This window comes from Crocuta crocuta, unplaced genomic scaffold (genome assembly GCF_008692635.1).
Source record: "Crocuta crocuta isolate KB4526 unplaced genomic scaffold, BGI_CrCroc_1.0 scaffold61, whole genome shotgun sequence".
Classification (NCBI taxonomy): domain Eukaryota; kingdom Metazoa; phylum Chordata; class Mammalia; order Carnivora; family Hyaenidae; genus Crocuta; species Crocuta crocuta.
In genome coordinates this window covers 2,055,466-2,066,208 of record NW_027528369.1, presented here as the reverse complement: position 1 = coordinate 2,066,208, position 10,743 = coordinate 2,055,466, and positions in this window count along the sequence as shown.

Sequence of the window (10,743 nt, the reverse complement as noted above, 5' to 3'; positions counted from 1 at the left end):
GAGATCATTACCTGAGTTGAAGTCGGAGGCTTAACCAACTGAGCCACCCAGATGCCCCACTGAGAAGGCAATTTCAAACACCTTGGTGTTTCTAAATAGAAACGTATGGGTAAGATTATGAGACAAAAACGAAATCATATATACTTTTCCATAATTTACAATAATTTATTTAAACAGTTCACAAGTTCTTGGGTGTCTAGGCTGTCCTCATTTTTTCCTAATATATACAAATTATAAAGCTGGGCTAATTATCTGGAGTAAATTAGACATTTTTTAAGAAGGGAAAAAAACATTAGCAATTCTAAAACATGAAGATTCATAAAGGGTGACAAAATTGTCCTCTGGTGAATCAAATTCCCAATATTAAAATATAATAAACATCAAAATTGAGTACATGGGATTTTTTGACCTAACCATTGATATGATCTCATTATGGTGCTGACCTACTTCTTTGTGGCAAAATGACTTGGCCACCTAGCTTTCAGCAAAATTAATCCATCATCCATTCCAGATATATTTACTGAGTCCTGGCAGAGGGTAAAATTTGGGGCACCTGGGTGGCTCAGTTGGTTGGTGTGTGACTTTGGCTCGGGTCATGATCTCACACTCCATGAGTTCAAGCCCTGCGTCGGGCTCTGCACTGACAGCTCAGAACCTGGAGCCTGCTTCAGATTGTGTCTCCCTCTCTCTCGCCACCCCTCTCCCACTCGCACTCTATCTCTCTCCCTCTCTCAAAAAGAAAATAAAAACATTTAAAAAAAATTTTTTTAAAAGAACACTTAATAAAATGTTCCCACACTCACAGAGCTTATGTTCTAGTGAGAGAGAAGGGAAGAAACACAAGCAAATAAGTACACAAAAATATCAGATATGGAAGTGGTGTGTAGGAAACTGAAATATGAGTATGTAAGGGTAGGACTCTCCCAGGAAAGGACAAGAGTATCGAGAACTGATGGTAAGACTGGCACCAGCCAAGCAAGACCAGAGCCAGCCCATCCCAAGGCGAGGAGACGGCTGGTACGAAACCTCTGTCATGGGGAAGCCCCTGGCATGCCTCAGGGAGAGAAGGAAGACTGTATTAAAGGAAGCAAAGTGGCCGAGGCTGAGGGGGGTCAGAGGCAGGCAGGATCCAGATTGTGCCTGTTTGTCAGCCAGGAAACAAGCTCGAACTTTATGGGCACAGTTGGAAGGTACAAGAAGGTTTTAAGCCAAGAAGTGACATGACTTTGCTTGTGTTTTCAAAAGCTCACTGTGGGTGTTGAGTGAAGGGTGGAGTGCAGAGAGGGGCAAGAAAAGGCGTAAGGAGGGGACCAGTTAGGAGGCTGTTGTGGGGCCAGGTAGGAGGTGATGGTGGCTAAAAACAGGTGTCACAGGCGAAACGGGGAGAACTGGACGCGTTTGGGATATGACTTGGACCCACTTGCCTGTAGGTGGAACAAAAGCACCCCGAAGCAAAGATAATGCCAATAGAACTACCGGAAAGAAGAGTTATTTTGTCCGGGAAGCATTTTTGGAAAAAAAAATGGCTTGTTTGGGCATCTATTATAATATGAAGGATAGTGTGGATTTTTTTCTGATAGTAATAATAGTACCTTCCATTACTGAGTACCACGTGCTGGCCATTCTTTTCCTTAGACCGTGTGTGTAGGGGATCCACGTTCGCCTCACTTACTAAGTTACAGAATGGCCCACGCGTTCCATCTGGCCTTTGCCCCTCTGGGGATTGCATTGTCAGGGAAACAGACTGTTAAGCACAGTCACCGGAACCAAATCCTATTAAATGTGCAATAATTCAAACAAAATGTACAAACCAGCATTTGGGTTTGGGATATTGGCTTCCAAATGCCCCCTCCCTAATGTCTAACTAGATACCTAATAAGGTTCGCTGTTTTGATGCCTAATTCTACCCAGAGTTCTGGACGTGTACATTCCTGCCCCAAATCCCCACTCTGAATGTCAGAGTTTTTAATTAATCTCCCCCACATGGTATTTTCGCATAATGAGCTCTCTGCATGCTGCTAGCTTCAAACAGTAAACAAAAAGCGATTCTTTTCTTTCCCTCAGTCAGATTTTTTTCCTTTGTAAAACATTAGGCAAAACTGCTTGGTTACCTGTACATGCTCAAATATGGCCGGGGAAGACCCGGAATTCAAGATTTCAGAAGTAGAACTTGTTTAGAGAGCCACTAGTTCAAATCTGCTTTTTACATAAGAAACTTGAGGTTCAGAAAGGTTGGTTAATGTCCCCAAGGTCACACAGCGCATTAATGGACAGTGCCAGGGCCAATGCCCACCTCCCTGGCTGGTGACCCACTATTGCCTCTATGCGGGTCTAGACTGTTCCTCTCAAACCCCTCCCCCAAAAGTCAAACTAACTGCCCCTTCAGAATAAATTCTTCCTTTCACACTTTCTTCCACCACCATGGTTTATAATCCAGTGTGATCCCATTGCTCCTGCCCTCTACCCCCCACCCCTGCCTCCTCAACTGCAGCTTCTTCCTCCACATCCAGCCTCTGAGCTCATCACTCTCACCGCCATCTCTCGGCCTCATCTATCTCTTTACATGATCAGTGCATTTAGACACCAAATATGTTTTGCATAAATGTGTTTCTTTCCATCCAGCACCCATGGGTTTTGCTATAAGGCTGTCTTCACTTGACCCTGTCATTTCACTAAAAAAAAAAAAAAGTCCAGTGGAATGAGAAAAAAAAAATGTGATTGGAATCCATATGCCATATGTAGACGAGTTCTTCTTATTTAGGAAAATTCACTGCTAAGCTTTTGGGATGTGGAAGGTGAGTCCTGGTGGTCATGAGATGCAAGGGATCGAGTAAGTTAGGTACGACCTTCCACAAAAGGAACGAGCGCCATGTAGGTAGTGCGAGTGAACGGACAGAAGGCAAGGGCCAGAGCGCTGAGGAGCGCAGCGTCAACCTGGAGCCTGATTTGGCAGAAATGGACAGGCCCTTCTTAACAACAAGAGAACACAACACTCACATGTAAGTTCTGCTCTCTGGTGTTACCGTCAGTCTACTTACCTGGCCGATACCCCTCTGTCTCCCACTAACTAAAGGCACTCAGAGGTTTACATAAAAGGCATCTTGTGAAAAACAAGGAGAGACGGTCTGTGGCCAGACCGGGGTTGACACCGGGGTAGAGAGGGGAGGAAGGAAAGACCCCCAAGATACAGAACAAAGAACAAGATTCATTGAAACTGGGGATTGAGCCAGAAGTGATTCGAGGAAATGTAAGCCCTTAAGGGTTAGAATAAATCTCGGGAAGACATTGAGTTTGCCCTGCACTCACAGTGGGGATTCAAGTCAAGTTTATCCAGACTGAAGGAGCATAGGCCCAAACGTGTGCCAGGCATTGGAGGTAGAAGGAAGAGGAGCTAACTCTTGCCCGCTAGGGCACATGGGCAAGTACATCAAGACAGCCAAGAAGGGGAACAACCAAGAGACTGACTGCAGATAAGAGCTGCTTCCTGATTTCACTCTTGGGAGGGCCCTTTACACCCTTTTTGCAGTAAATGGGGTTGACAAACAACATCGGGCCATCATAGATTGCTCAATGTCAAGAACACTATTTGGAAGAGAATGGATTTGTCCTTAGCCCACCAACCTGACTGTTTGATTAGAAAGAGATGCCTCTTTGTCCATTTAGTTTTATTCTTTCACTTAGTAAATATGTGTTGAGTATCCACTCTTTGCCAAGTGCTGCACTAAATGGTAGGGTACGGTGATGGACCACAACTGAGATGTGATCATGCTCTTATGGAGCTCAGAATCTAGAGTAGGAAGGGGACATCAATCGAGCAATCAGACAAAGGGGTGTAATTATGTAGCTGTGATAAGAGTTATGGGGGAGAGGGACATGTTACCAAGAGAACTTATCACCAGGGGAGCTGACCTATTTATGATGCCAGAGGAGGCTTCCCTGAGAAGCTGAGATCTGAATGATGAGTAAGAGTTGGCAAAGGCCAATGTGAAATCATTGCAGGATGAGGGATCAGCTTGTGCAAGAGTCCTGTGGCATCCATGAATTGAACCAAAGCCAGGGACATAGGAGGGGGATATAGGGAGTAAGGAGGTGGCACGTGATACAACACACAGCTAGAGAGGTAGGCAGGATCCAGGGCTTATAAGCTCCGTCAGTCCTTCTCATAAAAACAATGGGAAGTCATCAAGGTGTCTCAAAGAAAATATGATCACATTTAAATGTTGAGAAAATAACTCTGGGTGAAGAGGAAAATGGTACAGAGCAGCAGTTAACAGATATTTTGCGGAAGTCTATAATGCCTTCAATGAACTTGATGCCAGTAGAGGCATGAAAAGATAGTTTTGACAGATATTCAAAGGTAAATTCAGCAGAACTTGGTGACCATTTGGATACAAGAGTATCTTAGTTTGAGTTTACCTAGAAACTCTGAGACAAAGACTCAAGTTATTTATTGGAATATATAGGACACATTGGTAGGGGTGTGAGGAAAGGAGACCAGAAAAAGAAGGCAGCCACTAAAAATGAGGTAAAAGTAAGTCAGCTACCATAGTGGACAACTGGAGCTCAGTTTATTCTCAGAGTCAATGAAGAATTATGCCTCAGAAAGATCCCACCCGAGGGGTGAAGAAACTGGGCTACTGATATACCAAATTCTCCCAGTAACTGATTGAGGACCGATATGGGGGCCATTAATTTTCTGGTACTTCCAGCCTGCCTGCTGTGGATTTAGAAACATCTTCAGGAACAGAGAGGTAAGGATTGGCTGTTGGAAGTGGTCTCGAGCTCACTGCATTGACGGGGACTCAGGGATGTGAGTGGAATACTGACCGTGTTTGCGAGGGCGTAAGGGCACGGATCGTGTCAAGGACGCAGATTTCTGAGCTGTTGAGATAAGGAACACTGGAAAGTATTGCAGACCAGGCGCTGTCATGTCCTGGAAATGCCAACAAGGTAAAGTCACTGCCTTCATGGAACTGATAGTCTAGCAGCTGGGCTAGTTAGTGAGAACACCCAAGAACGTTCTCCAGAGAGCAGGCAGACAGGCGCTGGTGCTGCTTGGTCCTAACCTCCAGGGAATTACTGGGCAAGTAAATCTGATTAACAGTGTGGGCTGCTTGCCTGTCCCTGGACAGTCAGCCGTGGGCTGTCTCCATGTTAATCCTAAGGCAGAGGGGAGACTTATTCCTCAAAACTGGGGGGGGGGAATGGGTTCAGAGCCAGGACTGGTGTAACACATTACCATGAACTTGGTGGCCTCAAACAATAGACATTTATTCTCTCACAGTTCTTGAGGCCAGAGCTCAACATCAAGGCGTTGACAGGTTGACACTTGCCCCTGAAATTGCTAGAGAAGGCACCTTCTCGTCTCTTCCGGGTTCTGGTAGGTCCTCGTGTTCCCTGGCCCATGGCCACGTCACTCCAACCTCTGCCTTCATCTTCATAAGCCTTCCTCCCCGTGTCTCTGCGTGTGTCTCAGATCTCTCTCCATCCATGCCTGTACAAGGCCCGCCCGAAATCAAGGATGATCTCATCCCAAGATCCTTAATCACATCTGCAAAGGCCCTATTTCCAAATAAAGTCACCTTCACAGGTACTGTGGACTGGGACCCGGTATCTTTTGGGGGCCACTCTTCAATTCACTGCAGGGGGCTAAGACAGATCGATACATGTTTGGAAGAGGTTAGGAACTCTAGCAAAACTATCTTCAACTTATCATTTGGTTCAATGTTAGGCCATACGGATATGTAGTCAGAAAGAAAAAACAAAAACAAAAACGTAGGCACCTTCTCAGAATGCTTTACAGGTTCCGTGGGATATAGCAGATTTAGAAGAAAAACCCAGGCTGGCGGAAGAAAGGAAATGAACCCAGGGAGGAATCTGTTCACAAATTAATAAAGAAACACAAATGAATTAAGGAAGTAGAACAAAAGGACCAGAAAAGTTCAGTTTCACGTGGGAAAGAAATGAAAAAGAGAGGGGAAAAAAAAGCAGAAACAGAAGTGCCTCTGACTGACATGATGAAGTAACGAATAAAGGCTGGACGATATCAAATGAAAAATGGGGAAAGTTACAGTCAAGGAAATATCAAACCAAGGCTACACCTACAAACTAAAAATTTATGGACTTGAATATGAGCCCTTTAAAAAGAATCTTTAAATTGCCTCAGGAAATATTCCTTCTTCTTCCAGTGTGTCCGGTGGATTCTGACAAGACAGGCATGGCCAAGATGAAAGATATATTTCCACCTATTACTGGCTAACTAACCTTTCAACTCTGACTTTTGGGGCTTACTCATCACTATGCACATGGCCCGAAGTAGTTCCTGAGCATGTTTTATGTTCTGGCATAGTTCAAATTCTTTGGAAAATCTAATAGACTTGGCTTAGTTACTTAAGTAGATCACACAAGTCATAGATGACTGGCCATCAAATTGAATATTCCCTTTGGGTTGGCCATCCAGCCCTACTTCTTTTTTCTTTTTTTAATGTTTGTTTATTTTTGCCAGGCAGACAGAGAGAGAGGAGAGAGAGAAGTGGGGAGGGAGAGCGCACAAGCCGGGGAGGGAAAGAGAGACAGAGGGAGACCCAGAATCCAAAGCAGGCTCCAGGCTCCAAGCTTGGCAAGCACATGGCCGGATGCGGGGCTTAAACTCACAAACTGCGAGATCATGACTTGAGCCAAAGTCAGACACTCAACCGACTGAACCACTCAGGAGCCCCCCATCCCTGCTCCATTTAGGGCCAGGGGAGGTCAAGCTGAGAGGTGTCGTGGAATGCTGTTCGGTCCCTTGCAGGGTCACGGCTGGAATAAGCAAAGACACACATGTATTAAACAGATAAGCAACGCGGCGCGATGTCCACATGTCCGTGCTGCGACATAACGCGGGTGGTTGAAGCAGTGGGCACCCAGGAATACTGGGTACTGTTCAACAACGGGAAGGCACAGAGAGGCGCCGAGTGCTCACGGGAAGGGAAGCAAGGATCCCGAATGCGGCGTCCACACGGGCCCCACAAGCAGCCCAAGCACACCACATCGAGGACAACTGGATGAGCGGTGATCACTCCAACGATTTTATCAAAACCTCATGCTATTCTCAGATAAGAAACCAACTGGAAACAAGAACAAGACTTCAGTTCTATTTAATCACCTTGTCTCAGGGGTGAAGGAATGTTTCCCCATCTCGGTTCTTCAACTGAAAAGCTGGCACCATGGACAGAGTTGTTAAATTAGCAAGTATGCCAGCACTTTCATTTATTAATTGGTAGGTTCCGCTTTAATTAAAAGCATCCTAGCTAATTAGTCATTTCACTGTGTGCACCGCCAGCTGAATAAGCTGGAGGACATGATGACAGCAAAAATAAACACTGCTCTCCCTCCAATTTATTAAGTTTGTATTGTCTTCCCTTTCACATGGAGTGAATCAAGGGAAACGTAAATTTAACCTTCTCTTCTTGCCTCTGTCCTGGTGAAATGTCCTGGTGAAAAGACTCACATGAGTCTTATCTTGGAGTAAGTGGTAATAGGAGAAAGAGTATAGACGCGAAATTCATACATGTGGGTTTGGATGTTGGCTCTTCCACTTAGGAACTGTGTGACCATGGGAAAATATTTAACTTGTATGGCCCTCACCTTTTCCTATCTAAAAATGCAGTAATACTCACCGCAGAGATTTGGTATGAGGGTTAAATGAGTAATCAAAGTAAAGGACCAAGTATACAACAGGTGCTTAACCAATGTCCGTCCCCATCATCACCACCACGACCCCATTCACTTGGCCATCAAGGCTCACTTCTTCTGAAATGGCTTCCCTGAGTCCCAAATCTGAGTCAGGCATCCCTCCTCTCTGTGTCTGTGCATTTATTCCTACCACATGACAGTACTTGAATCTTACATCTACTTGTATCCCCAAGTGGCGTGCATACATCCCATTAGCAACAATTGTGGTTATCTTATAAGAGTCAAATAAAAACAGTATTTTTCAGGGTGTCTGGGAGGCTCAGTCAGTTAAGTGTCTGACTCTTCATTTCAGCTCGGGTCATGATCTCATGGTCTGTGAGATCGAGCCCTACATCAGGCTCTGCACTGACAGCACAGAGCCTGCTTGGGATTCTAAGTCTCTTTCTCCCTCTCCCTCTGCCCCTCGCCAACCCCCACCCCAATAAATAAACTTGTAAAAACATAGTATTTTCTAGAGGCACCTGGGTGGCTTAGTTGGTTAAGCATCTTCGCTTAGTGACTTCAGTTCAGGTCATGACCTCACAGTGCGTAAGTTCGAGCCTGACATCGGGCTCTGTGCTGACAGCTCGGAGCCTGGAGCCTCCTTTGGATTCTGGGTCTCCCCCTCCTTGCCTTTCCTCTGCTCATGCTCTATTTTTTCTCTCTCTCTCAAAAATAAATAAAAAACAAAAATAAAAAATAGTATTTTTCTAGTATATGATTTATGTTCCATAGCTACCAAGTTTGTAGAACATAAACACTTACTAAATTGTTTGGATAGAGCAACATAACAAATGAAAATTATTAAGGGTTTATTTTGGCCTATATTGTGTTGTGAAAAAATTACTGAGATGCCAAGGTGCTCGCAGTGAAATAAGAAAGCTCAGGAACATCTGGTACAGGAAAATGACGATGTTCTGAACCAAAGGACAATACTTGACATTACTGTTACAGTATAACCTTGCAGTTATAATAATGCCATAATTACAAGCTACCTGGTAATTGAGCCCTTACTACTTCCCGGCCATTGTTCTGAGCATCGGGTTGTGCTGTATGTAAGTAAAGGGGTCACATGTATTCACTCCTTTAAACCCTTCAAAAGGCCCAAAACAAAAGGTTTATTTCTCCCACTTACAGAAGAGGAAACTGAGGCCTATAGAGCACGAGTAACATGCTAAAAAGTCACTGCACGGGCTGATGCTGGAGCTGGGACTCAAATCCAGGCATCCTGACGCTCAGACTCAAGGCTCTTAACCACTTGCTTACCAAGGACGCAGGGATGCAAAGAAGGAGACAGAGCTGAGCTGTCTGTATGGAACAACCCACAGAATTTAGGAACTTATTTTAGGGACTGGAGACCGTGGAGGTTGGGGATGCCCACCTAGCCCACTTTCTTCAGAAACGCTCCCACCCACTGCCTGCTGACCCAGGGGACACAGGGAGATGTGTGCCTTTGTGGTCCTGACCCTGATCCCTGCCCTTGAACAAAGCTACAGGTTACTGGAAAGCCTGCCAGGTGACCCAAGCGTGACTAAATGAGGTCCTCGGAGAAACCGGAGACTGACGCAGTGACGTTCTCTTGCTTTTCTATGTCTGTAGAAAATCAGCCCAATCAGCCCAAATCAGATCAGCCCAAACAGATCATTGTTGTCATAATAATGACAGGATGCAGGGCACCTGGGGGGCTCAGTCGGTGGGGTGTCCAACTCTGGCAGAGGTCATGATCTCGCGGTTCGGGGGTTCGAGCCCCGCGTCGGGCTCTGTGCTAACTGCCAGCTCAGAGCCTGGAGCCTCAGATTCTGTGTCTCCCTCTCTCTCTGACCCTCCCCTGCTCACGCTGCCTCTCTCCCTCTCTCAGAAATATAAATAAATAAATAAATAAATAGACATTAAAAAAAATAACTGGATGCAAAAAGGAAGGTTTACAACTTTTTGCTTTTGAGGTAGCTAGCTGGGCTTGCTCCCTCCCCACAGCTATGCTTCCTAAGGCTGATTTGTCCAGCGGATTTGCAGATTTCCTGAGATCTGGACCCTGCCCCTACTTTCTTTCATTGGAGCCGGATTTGCTAGACCTCTGTTCCTTTTAACCAAAGGATGTTTCCCTGGAACCCTGAACACAGATGTCATAAAATACACCATTAAATGGGAGGGGGAGCGGGTAACATCTCCATTGCTAAATATTTAGCCCCTTAAATTGGGTGGCCACAAGTGTCCGTCAGTCTGTAGACTTTGGCCGGGCCAAGTCCTCTTAGAAACCAGGCAGGTCTGCAGAGTTCACAAAAACAAACAGTTCAAAGAGGCGGCTTTCGGCACGGCCAGAGAGCTCAACAATCTACCAGGCAATTACACTGCTGTCAGATTGTAAATACACATTTGCAAATGCCTCTATAATTGTTCAGAAACAGTTTAGGCCTGTTCACGCAGGGCCAGCTACTGAATGTTAATGGGGAGGCTTCCCCAACATCTGCTTTCAGGGTTGGAGCCAGAGCTGTGCCATTTCAACGTTCCGGGGCACAAAGCAGCAGATGGGGTATTTTTCCTGTGCCAACTCCCAGACAGGAAGAACTCTGAGGCAGTGGGCAGTTGCGTGGCTGGCTGATGGGCTTGGTGCGGGCATCCCATCTCAGCTATACCAGAGTCTTCCGACAGCTGGTTTGGCTTCCTGGGCCTCTGGGAACTGCAGTAAGATGGGAAACCGCCATCCCGGACTTGAGGTCGGGTTGCTTTGCACCTTGTGTCCCTGACCTCGCGCAGGATGGTCACCGTGATAATTAAAGAGATTCCTGCTCATCCAGAGCGTGATGTCTGGAGATGCCCCTGTAAAAGGCGGTCGATCTCAAGGCTTTTTGACTTTTGATACTGGGCTTGTGCCCCAAAGCGGTGTTTTTCTGCTTTCACCGTCTTAACACGAGAGAACGTTCTCTCTCCTGATCGGTGAGCATAGCGGCCTCAAATCCCTTTTCAGTTGCTCTGGATCATGACTGCTAAACGAGGCAATGCCCCCAGCATCCTGTGCGGGTCACAGAA